The sequence below is a fragment of the Scyliorhinus torazame genome, chromosome 21 (genome assembly GCF_047496885.1).
Source record: "Scyliorhinus torazame isolate Kashiwa2021f chromosome 21, sScyTor2.1, whole genome shotgun sequence".
Taxonomy (NCBI): Eukaryota; Metazoa; Chordata; class Chondrichthyes; order Carcharhiniformes; family Scyliorhinidae; genus Scyliorhinus; species Scyliorhinus torazame.
The window spans coordinates 27,682,032-27,701,823 of NC_092727.1; positions in this window are offsets into that span (position 1 = coordinate 27,682,032).

The following is a 19,792-nucleotide window of genomic DNA, read 5'->3' on the forward strand; positions in this document are numbered from 1 at the left end:
TATCTGCCAAGATCTGTTCTGCCGAACAAAGACCAGAACATAGTACTTATACAAAGTTCAAAAATCAATAGCCAACCCCAGTTGGACGCGATCCCTGAAGCTGCTACTTTTAAACTTATCCAATAGAATTGCAAGCAGTGTTTAAACTTCACCCAATAGAATCGTAAACAACCCATGATTAATCCTCATCCTGACAGCTATGTACAATCTCAGCAGCCTGTGCTGACTGTTTGTGAGAAACAGAACAACAGAACCAGCACCCTGGATTGTTTCACAAAGACAAGGGGCGGGATTCTGTGATCCTGGGGCTAAGTGTTGACGCCGTCGGAAACACCGTCGCGTTTCTCAATGGCGTCAACACCGCCTCAGGATCAGCACGGCACTGGAGCGATCCACACCGCTCCAGCTGGTGATCCTGGCGTGAACAGGGCGCCACTGGGTCCGCGCATGCGCAGTGGCAATGGCGCCAACGCGCGCATGTGCAGTGACTCCATTCTCTCCCCCCGGCTCCAACGCAACATGGCGCAGGGCTACAGGGGCCGGTGCGGAAGAAAGGAGGCCCCCAGCCAGAGAGGCAGGCCCGTCGATCGGTGGGCCCCAATCGCGAGCCAGCCACATCGGAGGCCCCCCCCCCCAGGGTCGGACCCCCCCTCCCCCCCACAGGCCGCCCCCGGACCCTTCCACGCCGAGGTCCTGCCGGCTGAGAGCTGATGTGAACGGCGCCGGCGAGACTCGGCTTTTTTGCGATGGACGCTCGGTCCATCCCGGGCCGAGAATCAGAAGGGGGGGCGCGTGGAGCAGTCCCCGATCGGCGCCGCGCCAACCACGCCGGCGCCAAGGACATTGTTTCTCCGCTCTGCAGAGAATCACGTCCCGGCCACGGGGATCTTCCGGCCCGGCCGCGGGCTGAGAGAATCCCGCTCAGGATGTCCGAAGTAATGTCCTTTTGGTCAAGTTAGGTATCTTAAATCCCATTTGATTACTTATTACTGCTATGTCCTAAAAATACATGTTTAATGGTTAATAATGATTACTCAGTACTCTAATTCATCTCAATCCTTAATAAACTAACTTATGTAAAACTACTCTAGTGGCATGCTAACTATTCAGTTTTAAGAGGTATCATCGCTGAACGCCCCCCCCTTCAGCTTCCAGTCGGAAAATCACCCATCGGTCATCACCCTCTGTTTCCTGCCAGTCAACCAATATGCCAAATTTCTTTGGATCCCATGGGCTCGTACCTTCGCTATCAGTCTCTCATGTGGGACCTTATCAAAAGCCTTGATGAAGTCCAAGTAGACTACTGTGGTAATACCAGGTATTGCGGTACCTGAGAGGTGGATGACCATTGGCTAGACCCAGGAGTCTACCATTGGCTGATGTACATAGCTCCGCCCTGAGAGGCGGAGTATAAGAACCGATGCTGTCCCAGCAGCCTTCACTTTCTGTATTGAAGCTGCTGGGAACAGTTCTAGCAGATTAAAGCCAATTAGTTATGACTCACCTTGTCTCGAGAGTAATTGATTGCGCATCAACTACATCAAATGCATTTCCCGCATCGACACACCTGGTCACCTCTTTGAAAATTTCAAACAAGTTGATCAGACAAGACCTCCCCTCAGCAAAACCATGCTGACGGTTCTTGATTAATCCCTACCTCTCCAAATGCAGATTATTTCTGTCTCTCAAAATTGTTTCCAATAATTGATTGCGCATCAATTTAATCTGCTACAACTTCAGTTGAAAGGATGGATCTCCGTGTCAAACCGGAGTGCCTTCAGCTCAGTTCCCACACGCACAACTCTGCTGCTATCTTCAAACACTGGCTGGCGTGTTTTAAGGGCTACCTCAACATGGCCGCCAACACCTCCACGGAAAGACAAAAGAGGCACCTTCTACGCTCGCGGGTCAGCCCTGGGATCGACCCTCTGATCGAGGAGGCGGAGAATTATGCTGCAGCGATCGAGCTGCTAGAAGGACATTATATCCGCCCTGTGAACCAGGTCTACGCCCGTCACCCGCTGGCAACTAGGAGGCAAAGCCCCGAAGAAATGCTGGAAGACTTCTATCGGACACTGCTGGTGCTGGGCCGAAACTGTGGCTGCCCAGCAGTTTCGGGGAACGAGCACACGGAACTTTTGATCAGGGATGCTTTCATGGCAGGTATGACTTCCCCCGATATCTGGCGAAGGCTCCTAGAAATGGACACACTGGGACTTAATGAGGCACGGGCCCTGGCGGGGTCCATGGACTTTGTGTATAACAATGCACTGGATTTTGCTCCCGGCGTGCGGCGGCCCCCTGGGCTGCGTGGCACCCCTCTGCGGCAGCCCCTCAGACCTTCCCTCTAACCCCGAAAGCCTGCGCGGCGAGACGGCCCGCTACCGCCGCCGGTCAACGCTGTTTTTTCTGCGGGCAGGTGAATCATCCCCGCCCGCGCTGCCCGGCCCGCACCGCCACCTACAAAGGGTGCGGCAAGAAGGGCTACTATGTCGGGGTCTGCCAGGCCCGTGCCGTGGCTGCAGTCTCCAGCGACTATCGGCAGCCCCTTTTTCAGGCCCCGGCCGTCCAGCGCCCACCGCCACCCCCCTATCCTCAGGCTGCGTGCGACCCACGGGCGCGGCCATTTTGCCCCCCGGCCACCATGCTGGGCGGGTGGGCGCCGCCATTTTGTCCCTCGCCGCCGCCATCTTCTGCATCCCCGGACTCCATGTGCGACCCATGGTTGACGCCATCTTGGATGGGGCCCCAGGCCCCCAGCACAGCCGACTACACGCTGCCCGACCAGAACTCTCCTTTACTGCAGCTGGCCTCGGTGACTCTGGACCAGAGTCGGCCCCGGACGCTTGCGAAAGCTACAACGACGATCTCCATCAACGGCCACGTGACGTCGTGCTTGATCGACTCTGGGAGCACGGAAAGCTTTGTTCACCCCGACACGGTAAGGCGCTGTTCTCTTGTCACCCATCCTGTAAACAAAAGGATCGCCCTGGCCTCCGGGTCACATGCAGTGGAGATAAAGAGGTTCTGCCTAGCGAACCTCACTGTCCAAGGCAGGGAATTCCGCAATTTCCGCCTGTACGTCCTGCTGCACCTCTGCGCAGCCACACTCCTTGGGCTGGATTTCCAGTGCCATCTGCAAAGCCTGACTTTTAAATTTGGCGGCCCTATACCCCCCCTTACTGTCTGCGGCCTCACGACCCTTAAGGTCGACCCGCCTTCCCTGTTTGCGAACCTCACCCCGGATTGCAAGCCCGTCGCCACCAGGAGCAGACGGTACAGTGCCCAGGACTGGACCTTTATCAGGTCGGAGGTCCAAAGGCTGCTGAGGGAAGGGGTCATTGAAGCGAGCAACAGTCCCTGGAGGGCTCAAGTAGTGGTGGTAAAGACCGGGGAGAAACATAGGATGGTCATTGACTACAGTCAGACCATCAACAGGTTTACGCAGCTGGACGCGTACCCTCCCCCTTATAGCCGACCTGGTGAACAGCATTGCGCAATACAAGGTTTTCTCCACGGTGGATCTCAAGTCTGCCTACCACCAGCTACCCCTCCGTAATGGTGACCGCCAGTACACTGCCTTCGAAGCAGATGGGCGGCTCTATCACTTTTTAAGGGTTCCCTTCGGGGTCACGAACGGGGTCTCGGTCTTCCAACGCGAGATGGACCGAATGGTTGACCGGCACGGCTTACGTGCAACGTTCCCGTATCTTGATAACGTCACCATCTGCGGCCATGACCAGCAGGACCACGACACCAACCTCTGAAAATTTCTCCAGACCGCGAATATCCTTAATCTGACCTACAAAAAGGATAAATGCGTGTTTAGCACCGACCGTCTAGCCATCCTAGGCTACGTGGTGCAAAGTGGAGTCATAGGCCCCGACCCTGAACACATGCGCCCCGTCATGGAATTCCCCCTCCCTCACTACTCCAATTACCCTAAAGCACTGCCTCGGCTTCTTCAGCTATTATGCACAGTGGGTCCCCAATTACGCAGACAAGGCTCGAACCCTGATCCAGTCCATAACCTTCCCCCTGTCGGCGGAGGCCCGCCAGGCCTTCTGCCGCATCAAAGCAGACATTGCAAAAGCCACGATGCGCGCCATCGACGAGTCCCTCCCTTCCAGGTCGAGAGCGATGCGTCCGACGTAGCTCTGGCGGCCACCCTCAACCAAGCGGGCAGGCCCGTGGCTTTCTTCTCCCGCACCCTCCATGCTTCTGAAATCCGCCACTCCTCGGTCGAAAAGGAGGCCCAGGCCATAGTAGAAGCTGTGCGACACTAGAGGCATTACCTGGCCGGCAGGAGATTCACTCTCCTCACGGACAAACGGTCGGTTGCCTTCATGTTCGATAATGCACAGCGGGGCAAGATTAAGAACGACAAGATCTTGCGATGGAGGATAGAACTCTCCACCTACAATTACGAGATCTTGTACCGTCCCGGGAAGCTGAACGAGCCTCCTGCACTTGTGCCACCGCACAAGTGGACCGCCTCCGATACCTCCACAAGGACCTCTGCCACCCGGGGGTCACTAGTTTCTTTCATTTCATCAAGACCCACATCCTGCCCTACTCCATCGAGGAGGTCAGGACAGTCACCAGGGACTGCCAAATCTGCGCAGAGTGCAAACCGCACTTCTACCGCCCAGAGAGGGCGCAGCTGATAAAGGCTTCCCGTCCCTTTGAACGCCTCAGCATGGATTTCAAAGGCCCCCTCCCCTCCACCGACCGCAACACGTATTTCCTGAACGTGATTGATGAGTACTCCCGGTTCCCATTCGCCATCCCCTGCCCAGACATGACCACAACTACCGTCATCAAGGCCCTCCAGGGTATCTTTACACTGTTCGGTTTCCCCGCATACATTCACAGTGATAGGTCAATTCCTGCTCAGCAAAGGCATCGTCTTGAGCAGGACGACCAGTTACAACCCCCGAGGAAATGGGCAGGTTGAGAGGGAGAACGGCACGGTCTGGAAGACCGTCCTGCTGGCCCTACGGTCTCGGAATCTCCCAGTCTCCCGCTGGCAGGACGTCCTCCCGGTGGCCCTTCCCTCCATCCGGTCGCTGCTCTGTACTACCATAAATCAGACACCTCATGAACGTCTCCTTGTTTTCCCCAAGAAGTCCTCCTCCGGGACCTCGCTCCCAACCTGGTTAGCGACACCCGGACCCATCCTATTTCGGAGACATGTGAGGGCGCACAAGTCGGACCCGTTGGTCGAGAGGGTCCACCTGCTGCACGCCAACCACCAGTATGCCTATGTAGCGTTCACTGACGGTCTCCCTTCGGGACCTGGCGCCCGCCGGAGCCCACGCGCACCCACACCGTTGCCCCCACCCCCACCCTCCCCGCAGCACCTGACCGGAGGGTCAGTACTCCCACCGCCCCTACCTAGGCCCGAACAAGCACCGACGCCCCCTACAGGTGTCCCTCCCCTACCCACTTTTCACCCCAACAGCGCCGCCTAGGGGTGACGAAGCTGCCTGGGAGGACGACAACACGTTCCCGGAGTCGCAACCGCCGGGGCCCCCATCAGGATCACCGCCGAAGCCCAGATGCTCCAGCAGGACGACCAGGCCACCCGATCGACTGATTGCTGCACCATGAACACTTTGCTATTACCCTCGACATCACGGCACCTCCATACCTGGTCCTACCATGCGAAAGGCGACATTAACGCTGGCCATCACCCCGCCGGGTTCTTTTTTAGCAGGGGGCGAATGTGGTAATACCAGGTATCGCGGTATCTGAGAGGTGGATGACCATTGACTAGACCCAGGAGTCTACCATTGGCTGATGTACATAGCTCCGCCCTGAGAGGCGGAATATAAGAACCGATGCTGTCCCAGCAGCCTTCACTTTCTGTATTGAAGCTGCTGGGAACAGTTCTAGCAGATTAAAGCCGATTAGTTATGACTCACCTTGTCTCGAGAGTAATTGATTGCGCATCAACTACATCAAATGCATTTCCCGCATCGACACACCTGGTCACCTCTTTGAAAATTTCAAACAAGTTGGTCAGACAAGACCTCCCCTCAGCAAAACCATGCTGACGGTTCTTGATTAATCCCTACCTCTCCAAATGCAGATTATTTCTGTCTCTCAAAATTGTTTCCAATAATTCCCCCAACGCTGATGTTAGACTGACTGGCCAGTAGTTTCCGGTTCATTCCTTTCTCTTTTTTTCTTCTGTTAAAAAAAATTTTGAATACCCAATTCATTCATTTCCAATTCAGGGGCAATTTAGCGTGGCCAATCCACCTAGCCTGCACACCTTTGGGTTGTGGGGTACGACCCCATGCAGACATGGGGAGGATGTGCAAACTCCACATGGACAGTGATCTGGGGCTGGGACTGAACTCGGGACCACTGAGGCAGCAGTGCTAATCACTGTGCCACTGTGCTGCTCGATCCCTTTCTCCCTTCTCAAAGGCAATTAGGGATGGGCAACAAATGCTTGCCTCGAGAGCGATGCCCACATTCCATAAAAATAAACAACTTCATTAAAAATGAAGCTTGTTCCTTGTCGAACATCCTTGTATACGTGACTTGGCACTGACATGAATCGGTATACTGCATCAAAAATGCTAACCTTAAACTTGACTGATGGCAGCCAGTAACATATAACTGGTCTTGCAGATTGCTTTATTTAATCAGTAGAATATTATCACTTGTAGACCAAAGGATATTCTGCCATTAACTTGTCACGTTGATCACTATTTTACCATCAGAAGGCGTGAAATCGGGCAGCACGTGGTGCAGTGGTTAGCACTGCTGCCTACGGCCCTGAGGACCCGGGTTCGAATCCTGGCCCTGGGTCACTGCCCGTGTGGAGTTTGCACATTCTCCCCGTGTCTGCCTGGGTTTCACCGCCGCAGCCCAAAAATGTGCAGGTTAGGTTGATTGGCCACGCTAAATTGCCCGTTAATTGGGGGGAGGAAATAATTGGGTACTCTAAATTTATTTTTTAAAAAGGCATGAAATCAAGTCAGGAGGTATAGATGTTTCGATAAGTCACAGGATGAAATGTTCAATCCAGAACTGTGATCAGAACTTGAGACCTATTGAAACATGTATTTTATACCACCCCACAGGACATAATATATTTATATGTTATCGCAATGAACCCAGCTGCTTAATTGGTAATTGTGTCCTGTTGCAAAGTGCCTCGCAGGATAATCCCATTCAATGTCAGAAGCTGTTCAAACACACACTCACAAATGATGAACGATCTTCAGATGCAAGGAGTAGCGTCCATGCCATCAGCCAGTAGCTCCAGGTTCAAGTCCCACACCAGCCCTGTTGGTCAAGGACAGCATAGTTATAGTGTGGCTAACCAGGTTGAGTATCAACTTACAAATCCTTCCAACACTGGCAGGCGGGAAGTGTGGGAGAGGGTCCTGGTCAGCCATGTGATAAAAAGAAATTGGAGCCTCTATCATCACTATCCAGGGCTGCAGGCTACAACATGCATGGAAAAATAAGAGTGCATGTTGCCACAGCAATATGGAGTCCCTGACTGAACTACAACACACCACCTGGATTTGGGGGAAATGAAATAGCTGCACTATCCTCCCACATCTATTATTCTGCCACTGATCCTCTTGCATCTTTACTGCAATGTGGGGCTTTGCATTTCATCCAAATGCCGATTGAGTGTAACACTTTCGCAACTGTGTGTGCAACATCATGACTCATAGATTAACAGCATTCAAATGCAATGACGTTCTGCATTGCAAAAGGCTTTCCTCACCACAATTAAATGAACCCTGCGCGGGGCAGGGGGTGAGAGGGGGAATGGCCTTTAATCACTCTGCTGAAAAAAGCTGTTGCATTTATTAAACTCTGTCCTGCACTACAGCAGCCAATAGCAGAAGTCCAACATAAAAATCAGCAACTCATGAGAAAGTTACCGTCAACCTCCATTGCCAGAATTTTACGATTCCCAACTAGGGGAGTTGATGGGGGGAGGAAGCATGAAATTGAAAGGAGGGGGGCGAGATTCCCTCCGGTTCATCCCCGCTCCAACTCCGCTGCAATTGAACACTGGGACAGGCAAACTTCAGAATGGATGCCAACCCTTGCCCCAATTGAGACACATAGGTAGCCAATTATTTGCCATGTGAGGGTCGTTTCCCGCCTCGCCTCAATTTGTAGCTGGCAGTGGACTGACCCGTCATGGGGGAAGGTGGAAAGTCAAAAATGTTAATCTCAGCACCTCCATTAACAGTCCCGTTCTGAAGTGGGGTAATCCCTCCCCCCCCCCCCCACCCACCACCCCTACCCACCCCCCACGCCCCCCGCCTCCCCCTGCCCTCCCACCCCACGCCCCCCACTAACCACTGCGCCACCATGCTGCTCCCCCCCAGCCCAACATAAGGTCCAATGGCCGCCAGCCATTTCTCTCCCCATACCCTCTTCCTGAAGACCCCAATCAGCCCCTTCGTAACCCACAGGCCTTTCCTAGCCTCCCCACCCTAAGACGCCTTCAACTTTAAAAAAATAAATTTAGAGTACCCAATTTTAGATTTTATTTTCCAATTAAGGGGCAATTTAGCGTGGCCAATCCACCTAACCTGCACATCTTTGGGTTGTGGGGGTGAAACCCACACAGTCACGGGGAGGATGTGAAAACTCCACATGGACAGTGACCCAGGGCCGGGATTAAGATGCCTTCAACTTAACTGGGCCTCTACCCCCCCCCCCCACCCCCCCCACCTCCCCCCCCCCCTCCACCCCCCCCGGACTTAAGCTCTTCCTGAAGGTGCTCTTCTGCTCGCTGCAGCTCTGTTGCTGCAGCGTCTGGAGAGTTCCTGGAAAATCAGCTAGACCAGCAACTATCTAAGATGGGACTTCTTCCCGAGATAGGCGTGTATGTCCAGCCAGCAGCCACTTAACATTCATCTGAATGTTATATGGTTGCAGAGCAGTCAGAGTTTGTAGGCATGTGTTCCGCGCCAACTCTTCAGATGGTGAGAAGCGAGGCCTCGCCCTCCAAAAGATGGTCTATGTGCTTGGGCTAGGAATTAAAGTAAAAATCAGATCAAATACTCATTCTGCTGGCTATTCTTTTACCTGTCCTGATAAACCTACATCTACGGGTCTTGGGTCAAGACAATACTAGGCAGCGAGCTCTCTTCATCTCCCCCACTATTGAATATTCTGTTGGCAAGGATCACATACTGGACACTTCATTTGTTCCTAACATTTCTGTTCACTTGTATGTCGATCTTGGGCTGTAACATTCGAGCACCAGGGCGGTGTATCTGGAGGGCTACCTCAAAGATGTGCTGGGAAACCCCCCCCCCCCCCGACCCCACAAAACCAGCCCTCCAGAGATTCCCAGCTAAGGATTCTACGGCAATTGCCCAGGAAGTTCAAACACCCTCCGGGCAATTGCTCTGCACTGGGGACCAACCGAAAATGCAAATCAAATTGCAAACTCCAGCTGCCTTACCACAATAGTTACCCTGAAAAAGTTTAAAGAATCAAAACCACTTATTGCTTTTGTGTAACGATTGAACGGGTCTCCCGTGTATGGTGTATGGCTGAGTGGCACGCTGTGAGCTCTGTGCCCTGAGCTGTCTCCTGCTGGAATGAGCAGGAACTGTGGTGTTCCCTGTTTTATAGTGCATGTGCTCTCACTGGTGATTGGCTGTGATGTTGCGTGTGTGTTGATTGGTCCGTTGATCTGTCCATCAGTGTGTGTGTGTGTGTGTTTGCACCATGATATGTTTATATGAATATCATGACAGGGACCTGACGGAACCGACAATGCCGGTTCCACAGAGATCAGACGCCAGCTTTATAGGGTGCCCGGATCAGAACTGACAATACCTCCCGCCAGCAGCCCCTTTCCACCATGAAAATATAGGGGGCCCTCCCTGAACATGACACTGCCACATGACACAGTTTGGGCAGTGCAAGGGGGCAGTGCCCAGGCATGCACCTCTCCCACCCGGGGTTTATACTTACCTTACCTCCCCCGGAGGGATCCCCTTCACTGTTTCAAGTTGTTTAAATAGCTGCTGTGAACTGAGGCATCAATATTTAGTGAAAGGTGACCATATGGCGAGGAAGCCCTTAAATCATATTTAAATGTATTAAAAGTATGTTCCCGCCCTTTGTGGGAATTGACGAATAAGGAAATAAAATAAGAAACAATGAAATAAATCTGGAATCAATAATGTACAGCGGTAATGGTGACCAGGAAGCTATCGGCTTGCTGCAAAAACACAAGTCATCCCAACATCCTTGCCCAATACGGACTTTCTGTGACTCCAGACTCACAACAACAAGGATGAAGGTTTTAGCGGTAGATAAAGTGATGCAGACACAAAGAGAGGTGATATTACACAGGTGCAAGTCAGCGGTCTTGATGATGGAGAGGACATGGGCACCGGAATCTCAGCTCACGGTTAATTGAGACGCACAGTTTGAGAATAGTTTTGTTCAGCCTGAAATAGTGGCCATAAAGGGTTGTGGAATCTGGATACAAAAATAGAAGCATAGAAAATAGGAGCAGGTGCAGGCCACTTGGCCCTTCAATCCTGCCCGCCATTCATTATAATCATAGCTGATCATCCAACTCAATACCTGATCCCGCTTTCCTCCCATATCCTTTGATTCCCTTCATCCTAAGTGCTATATCTGCTGCTTGTTGAAAACATACAATGTTATGGTCTCAACTACTTTCTGTGATAACGAATTACACAGGCTGACCACTCTCTGGGTGAAGAAATTTCTCCTCATCTTTGTCCTAAATGGTGTACCCCGCATCCTCAGACTGTGACCCCTGGTCTGGATACACCACTCACCATCGGGAACATCCTTCCTGCATCTATCCAGTCTAGTCCTGTTAGAATTTTATAGGTTTCTATGAGATTCCCCCCTTACTCTTCTGAACTGCAGCAAAGACAATCCTAACTTAGTCAACCTCTCCTCATACGTCAGTCCCGCCAACCCAGGAATCAGTCTGGTAAACATTCGCTGCACTCCCTAGAGCAAGAACATCCTTCCTCAGATAAGGAGACCAAAGCTGCACAGAATATGCCAGGTGTGGCCACACCAAGACCATGTAGAATTGCAGCAAGACATCCCTGCTCCTGTACTCGAATCCTCTTGCTATGAAGGCAAACAGATAGTTTTCCTTCTTTACCGCCTGCTGTACCTGCATGCTTACCTTCAGCGACTGGTGTACCAGGTCCCGTTGCCCATTGCCCTCTCCTAATTAATGGCCTTTCAGATAATAGTCTGCCTTCTCATTTTTGCTACCAAAGTGAATAAACTCGCATTTTTCCAAATTCTACTACACCTGCCATTAATTTGCCCACTCCCTCAACTTGTCGAGGATGAAGGGTTGGAACTTGTGAGAGGAAGCAGAAACAATGGTTGTAGCCTTCCCAGTGTCTAATTGCAGGTAATTGCCATTTATCCAGCAATGGATATCAGACAAACAATCTGACAAAACTGAGTCAGTGTAGAGACTGAGAGAGATGGAGGTGAGATGGTTTTGTGTATTGTTAATGTACCCGCAGAAGCTGACTTCAAGGGACATTATGTAGATGAAAAATGAAAAGGGGACAAGGATCCTTAATGGATTCCGGAGGTAACAGTGTAAAAGCAAGGGTCGCAATCGTAAGAGATTCACTGACCAATGAATGGACTTACAACAGCAGAACTGGGCAAGACCAATTAAACTCAGTTGGACAATGGAGAAGCATTGGATGAGGCTGAGCTTTAACTATGTCACACACTGCAGAGAAGTCAAGAAGGCAATAATGACCACAGTCACTGATGAATTGAATGAATAACCTAAACTAAAACCTTACCTTCTTTATCTTAGGCTGTCCCTTAGGATCAAGGACAACTATTATGCCAATGTGTTTACTTCTTCTGAGGATAAGTATAAAGCAAATGCTGGATGCTAACCATAGAACCCTGGAACAGGAGGCAATCTGGGAGTTTGGGGAACAGAATTGAAGGGTGTAGTCATGGAGGCTTCAATGATTAGGGGGATCGATAACATTCTGCAATTGTTTTTTTAAATATAAATTTAAAGTACCCAATTCTTTTTTTTTCTAATTAAGGGGCAATTTAGAGCGGCCAATCCACCTAACCTGCACATCTTTGGGTTGTGGGGGTGAGACCCACGCAGACTCGGGGAGAATATGCAAACTCCACACGGCACTGACCCGGGACCGGGTCCTCGGCATCGTGAGGCAGCAATGCTAGCCACTGCGCCACCATGCCGCCCTATCCTGAGAATTCAGAGGATGTTCTGCCTGCCTGATGCAAAGGCAATGGATATCTCAAAGCAACTTGGAAAGGAACTTAGAGTGGGAAAGATAATCCATCGTCGCAGTCTGTGTAGGGACCAGTAACCAGGGGAAGAAAAAAAGGAGTTCCTGTTGAGGGATTGTCAGAAGTTGGATTTACTAACTCAACCACATAGACAACAGAGACAGGCAGATCGGGAATCTGCCTGCATGGCTGAAAGAGTGCTGTGTGAAGGAGGGTGTCCATTTCATGGGGCACAGGAACAGGAAGAAGCTGTACTACGGAAACTGTCCCCACTTGAAAATAAATAGGACCAAAGTCGAAGATGGGCATGGCTTGGCCATGCTAAATTGCCCTTTTGTGTCCGGAGATATGTAGGTCAGGTTAAGGTGTTATTGGGATAGGGTGGGGGAGTGGGACTTGGGCAGGGTGCTCGTTGAGAGGACTTGTGCAAACCAAGTGAGTCGAATGGCTTCTTTCTGCACTGCAGGGATCCTATGATTCTATCAGTGTCCAAGCAGAAAGACTAAATACAGCTCTTGATGGGACTTTAAACTACTGAGATGGAAGACGGGATCTGGTAAAAATTGAAGAAGTCTGAAGATAAAAGAAACAGATAAGAGTAAATGTCCAAGGAAAGGAATAATGGCAACATAAACATTCAGAGAACAAATGCAGTTATAAAATTACTGTTAAAAATAAAAGTGAGGGAACAATTAATAAAAATTTAAATTGCCTATACTTCAATTTGCACAGCATCTAAACAAAAATGGGGCGCTGAAGGCAATCATTCATATCAAGCAGTTTGATGTAGTAGGGGTAACTGAAACATTATAAAGAACGTGACGGATAGTCAAATATTACAGGATATATCGAACGGGATTTTCCAGCGCTTCCCGCCGGTGGGATCTTCTGGTCCCAACGAAGGCAATGCCCCCATGGCTGGCCCCCCAGCAGTGGGATGAGCGAGCCACACAAAACACCTTAAACATGAGAAATGTACCTTCCAGGCCACAGAAGCCACCTACTTAGGGTTCCAAGTGGATGGCACAAGTCCATACTCACTCAAAGAAACCGCCAAAGCCATTTATTTGAGAGGTCTCAGCACCCAAGAATGTAACCAAGCTGAAATTTGTTCTGGGAATGGTAAACTATTATAGCAGGTACATTCGACAGCTGGTCACAACATTGGTACCACTACACCAGTTGATAAGGAAACAACAACATTGGCAATGGAAGGAGCAGCAAAAGAAAGCTTTCTTTGCTTGGTAAAGCATGCTGAGCAATCTTCGAACCTTTAAGTTCATTTGGACCTGGAGAAGCCAATTGTTCTCAGACGTGATACCTGGCCATACGAAATAGGGGCTCTTCTATCCCCTAAGGTGGAGAACGGATCAGAACGCCAATTGCCTTGGCCTCAAGGGCCCGCTCAGAAGAGGGGCGGAATTACGCCTTAATCAAAAAGGATGGACTAGCCACCATCTTTGGTGTTACAAAGTTTCACCAGTATGTTTACAGATGGTGATTCACCATAATAACCAACTATAAGCTGCTATTGGATCTTCTGAGAGAAGACAAGCCAATACCCCCAATTGCCTCCGCCAGGGTGCAACGTTGGGCCTTGCTGGTAATGGCCTACAACTACACCTTTCCAACACAGGCCCGGCACCAAAATCTCTCATTTGGACACATTGAGCAACTCCCCTTAACAAAGCAGGTAGCGCCACCTCCAGTACCCCAAGAACTTCTTGCACGCCTTGATGGTGTAGCCCCGTCACATACAAAATTGGACTCAGCAAGATCCGATATTATCCAAAGTGAAACAGATAATACAGAGAGATTGGAGTAATGCTTTGAGTTTATCGAGTCATCGCCCCCAGCGAGGGAACCCCGCTTACAAGAATTACACAGCGCCCAACCGGGCCAAACATGCTGGCTCACAGTTGTATCTGGTGGCCAGGAATCAATAAAGCCACTGAGGAAGTGGTACAGCCACCCTGCCAGACTCAACAATTGTTACTCCTTCGGCCAATCTCCATCCTTGGGAGTAGCTGGACCAGAGTGCACGTTGACTGTGCAGGTCCTTTCTTGGGCAGGATGTTTCCGGTCTTGGTAGACGGTCATTCCAAATGGTTATCCGTGCCAAGAGATGGGAGCTACAACCTCGGCGGCTACTGTAGAAGCCTTGCTCCGGTTATTCGCCATACATGGCCTATCAGAAGCCATCCTGTCGGATAATAGTACTCCTTTTACTGGTTCAACACTTGCTTCAGATGAAATGAATCCGGCATATCAGGACGGCCCAATATCACCCTGCATCCAACAGGTTGACAGAAAGGATCATACAGACATTTTAAAATGCTATGAGGAAGCAATCAGAATGGCCGTTGGCCATCGGCTGGCTGACATCTTATTGCCTTATAACATGACCTCCCCCCACACTACCATGGGGGGTCATGCCAGCTGAGTTGCTTATGGGCCATCGCCTCAGAACTCATTGGAACTTGATATTCCCAAATTTGACAGGAAGTGTGGAGGCACGTCAGACCTCCCAGAAAAATCAACCATCTTCACAAAAGGGTGACAGATCCATCCAGCTGGGGGATTTTGTTCTATTTTGGAATTTTGCCTCGTGCCCACTCTGGTCAGCCAGTCAGATTGTGACCCAATAGGGACTTGTGTCATATACGGTCAATGCCAATGGCAGGACTGTGTGAAAGCATGTTGACCATGTGGGGAACCGAGGCACATAGCCCCCATTCCAGCTCAGACGGGTCCAACAAATGACGCCTGTGGCCATTCCGGAGAAGAGGGAGCCGGGAATCTCAGAGTCAGTCCTGCCAGCAGTCCAGGTGGGAGCTGGCGAGGCGGGCAGCCCTTGAGAAGAAGTGGAGTCTCCTGAACCGTCATCTTCTGCAGAAAACAAGATTACCTCGGAGATGGCGGAGGGAGATGCGGGGAGCAGGCTGGGGGCCAAGGAGATCCGTGAGGATTCAATGGTCCTGGACAGACTGATTCTGTGATGAACTCTTTTTTCTTCTATCTCTTGACCTTGTATATAGCACTTGTATGTAGCTTACTTTGTAAAATGTAATGAGGGACTGAAGGGGGAGGGATGTGGTAACGCGCCCCCTTAAGGGGGCAGACATTGTGGTCCATGTGACCAGCTCGGGATCAAACACAGAAGAGTGAGCGAAGCGCAGCCAATAGAGAGAAAACGCAGGGCCCTGAGAGCAGGAGCCCGGGTAGTGTGGACCCCAGAACTGGAGAATTTAGACCTATCCAGCATTGTTTTGTGTCTGTGTAGTTGCCTTTGCCTACCGTTAATAATCCTCTTCCACTCTTACTGGAAATCTCCAGGGTTTGATCACGAGACACCACATCATCCAAAACTCTACATACTATATCCAAACTCACACCAAGTCCTGTGCTCACGGCATGACCTACATTGGACTCCTCGTCGGGCAATGTCTGAACTTTAAAATTTTCATCCTTGCATTCACATCCCTTCACAGTTTCCCCTCCTTATCTCTGTAATGCCCTCCAGAGCTACAACCCTCAACGATGACTGGCCTTTTGGGCATCGTCCACTTTCTCTGTCTACCACTGACAGCATGACCTCAGCCATCTCCTCAGACATATCCTAATCTCAGGAACCCCCTCCCCCCGATCCTTTCCCCCCATCACTCAATATCTTTAAGACACTCTTTAAAACCTCCTACTTTCAGCAAAGTTTTAGTCACCTGTCCTAAAATCTCATCTTCTGGCTTAGTGTTTTTCTTTGTCTGTTTACATGCCTGTGAAGTGACTCGGAATGTTACAATAATAATAATTTTAATTGTCACAAGCAGGCTTACATTAACACTGCAATGAAGTGACTGTGAAAATCCCCTTGTTGCCACATTCCGGCTCCTGTTCGGGTACACTGAGGGAGAATTCAGAACGTCCAATTCACCTAACAAGCACGTCTTTCGGGACTTGTGGGAGAAACCGGAGCACCTGGAGGAAACCCACGCAGACACGGGGAGAACGTGCAGACTCCGCACAGTCAGTGACCCAAGCCGGGAATCGAACCTGGGACTCTGGCGCTGTGAAGCAACAGTGCTAACCATTGTGCTACTGTGCCGATGTTGTGTTTTGTTAAAAATGCATTATAAATAAAGTTATTTTTTGTTTTCAGGAATAGAAAGGAAAGAAAGGTGCCGGAAGCACACATGAGGTCCAGCAGCAAGTGTGCCGAGAGGAAGAACTGGAGTTATATTTTGCATTTCAAGTCATCCCAAACTGTTTCAAAGTCATTGAAGTACTTATGAACTGGAATTACAATTATTTTGTTTTATTAATTTAGAGTACCCAATTATTTTTTTTCCCAATTAAGGGGCAATTTATCATGGCCAATCCACCTACGCTGCATATCTTTGGGTTGTGGGGTTGAAACCCACGCAAACACGGTGAGAATGTGCAAACTCCACACAGACAGTGGCCCAGGGCCATGATTCGAACCCGGGTCTTCAGCGCTGCAGTCCCAGTGCTAACCACTATGCCACATGCCGCCCTTTGGAATTACAATTATAATGTTGGACCCAAAATATTTTTTTTCAACTCCCATTGTTGGAAGAAGAAAGCTTCTTTGTCTGATTTGCCTCTAATGCTAGGAATTTCAATATTTTCTCATTTCATTCCCCTGAATCATAGGGTAGAAAAACTGAGCCCAAGGCAGAGTGAAATGCAATTCATTCATTTTGTCACAGACTTGATGGGCCAAATGTACGCTATGTAAATTACAGTGTGGAATTTGTTCTCTAGTCAAGATTGCACGCAAGGTGCATACCTGATCTGAAATGTACTGATGGTGATCAGAAGTCAGGTATTTTGCCACGGGTAGAATGGGAAGTGCTCTCGTGCCTGACAATTACCAGAGCTCATCGGTCAACTCCTCATAATTTCCACAAAAAGAGTAAGTGGGACATTTTTTGCCCTCTTATTTTCTCTCCCCCAACTCCCTCTCCTGAACAGTAAGAAGTCTTACAACACCAGGTTAAAGTCCAACAGGTTTGTTTCGATGTCACGAGCTTTCGGAGCGCTGCTCCTTCCTCAGGTGAATCCTGAGGAAGGAGCAGCGCTCCGAAAGCTAGTGACTTTAACCTGGTGTTGTAAGACATCTTACTGTGCCCACCCCAGTCCAACGCCGGCATCTTCGCATCATAACCCTCTCCTGAAGACATTGAATTATGCCAGCATACAACTCCAGAGTTATCACTTGCTTGCTGGTACTTTGCCCAAATCAGTTCTAAGATTAAGAATATTTAATTTAAAAAATGAATATTTAAGCCACCCACCATCCTGACTTGGAAATATATATATTTTTAAAAATAAATTTAGATTACCCAATCATTTTTTCCAATTAAGGGGCAATTTAGCGTGGCCAATCCACCTACCCTGCACATCTTTGGGCTGTGGGGGTGAAACGCACGCAACCACGGGGACAATGTGCAAACTCCACACGGACAGTGACCCAGAGTTGGAATCGAACCTGGGACCTTGGTGCCGTGAGGCAGCAGGGCTGACCACTGCACCATCATGCTGCCCCTGACTTGGAAATATATTGCCCATTCCGACACCGTCGCTAGGTCAAAGTCCTGGAACTCCCTCCCAAATAGCTCAGTGTGGTGTACCTACACTACTTGGACTACAGCAGTTCAGAAAGGCAGCTCACCACCACCTTCTCAAGGAGCATTAGAGATGGGCAATAAACAGCAGACGGTCCAGGGACGCCTACAACCCAGGAATGAATAAAAATAAAAATTAGCCTTTAGTGTTCTGAGAAACTGGAACTCAAATTTGAAAGTACCTACCTGCAGAGGAGGAGCTAAAGGGGTTTAAGCAGGTGAGAATAAAAAAAATACTTGGAATGTTTTAAAAATGCAGAAGGTCTGGGAAAACTGGTTTGAAAATCACTCAGGCTGTGGTCGACCTTCGTTAATGTACCATGAAACAATTTTCCAGAATCCTGAAAGAACCCCATTGAATAATTTCATATATTTCTTTCCCCCCCCTACAACCCCGCCCCCCCCCCCTCCCCCCAGATGCTCTTGGTGTGATACAACAGAAGTGTGAATTCTTTTTTCCAGGACATGGCGTACGTGCTAAAACACCTCAATCAAATATTATTTCAGTGAAGTAGCACATAATGTACCAGATGCTCTATGACCATATCATACAATTCTGTTCCCCATATCTCTGGTCACACGCAGTTAGTTTTCTCTAATTGACTACAACCCATCACTTTATCGCAGTTCTATGTTATAACTCACTTGTTGACGTGTGATTTCATTCTGTACCACAACATTAACCATGGGAAACAGACAGTCTATTCATGCTAAGCCATAAACTTGGCTACCGCATCCCATCCAGATCATTTAGTGTCACTGACAAACACCATTGAATCCCAATAACAATCCCGACACATGAAGCTGCAGGTGATATTAATCTGAAACTAAAACTGCCATTTGTGATGGTGTTTCTGTAGAGAATGGAAATGTCAGGAGTTGTTTGACTGACACACAAGTGCAGGACTGAGGGAGAAAAAGTAAAGCAAAGTCGCCATAGTCCTAGATGACCAAATGAGGCTTTCCCCTTTGAGGGGGATAGCTGACTGGTGGTGATTTAACCAGGGGTTCACTAAACCTGAGGCAAGGGACAAGGTTGAGAAGGGGCCTTCATCGATAATCTTAGCCAGTACAGGAATTGAACATGTGCTGTTGGCCTCACTCTGCATCATGAACCAGCTGTCAGGTCAATTGAGCTAAACCTGTCTCACTGGCAGGACAGACCCAGCAGAGGTGGCGGCACAGTGGTAGATAGTCAGGAGGGAGTTTCCCTGGGAGTCCTCAATATTGACTCTGCACCAAATGACGTCTCATGGCTTCAGGTTAAACACGGACAAAGGAGTTTCAAGCTGATTACCACATACCTGTCACCATCAGCTGAGGAATCAGTGCTCCTCCATGTTGAACACCACTTGGAGGAAGCACTGAGGGTGGCAAGGACACAGAAGATGCTCTGGGTAGGGGACTTCAATGTCCATCACCAAGAGCAGCTCGGTCATACCACCACAGACTGAGTTGGCCAGGTCCTAAAGGACATAGCTGCTAGACTGGGACTGCAGAAGATAGTGAGGAAATTAACAAGAGAGAAAAACATACTTGACCTCATCCTCACCAACCTGCCTGCTGCAGGTGCATCTGACCATGACAGTAGAGGTAGAAGTGTCCAGCGCACAGTCTTTGTGGAGACAAAGTCCTGTCTTCACATTGAGGGTAACCTCCATCGTCTTGTGTAGCACTACTACCGTGCTAAATGGGATAGACTTCAAACAGATCTCGCAACTCAAGACTAGGCATCCATGAGGCACTGTGAGCCATCAGCAGCTGCAGTATTGTATTCAACCATAATCTGCAACCTCATGGCCTGGCATGTCCTCCACTCCACCATTACCACCAAGCCA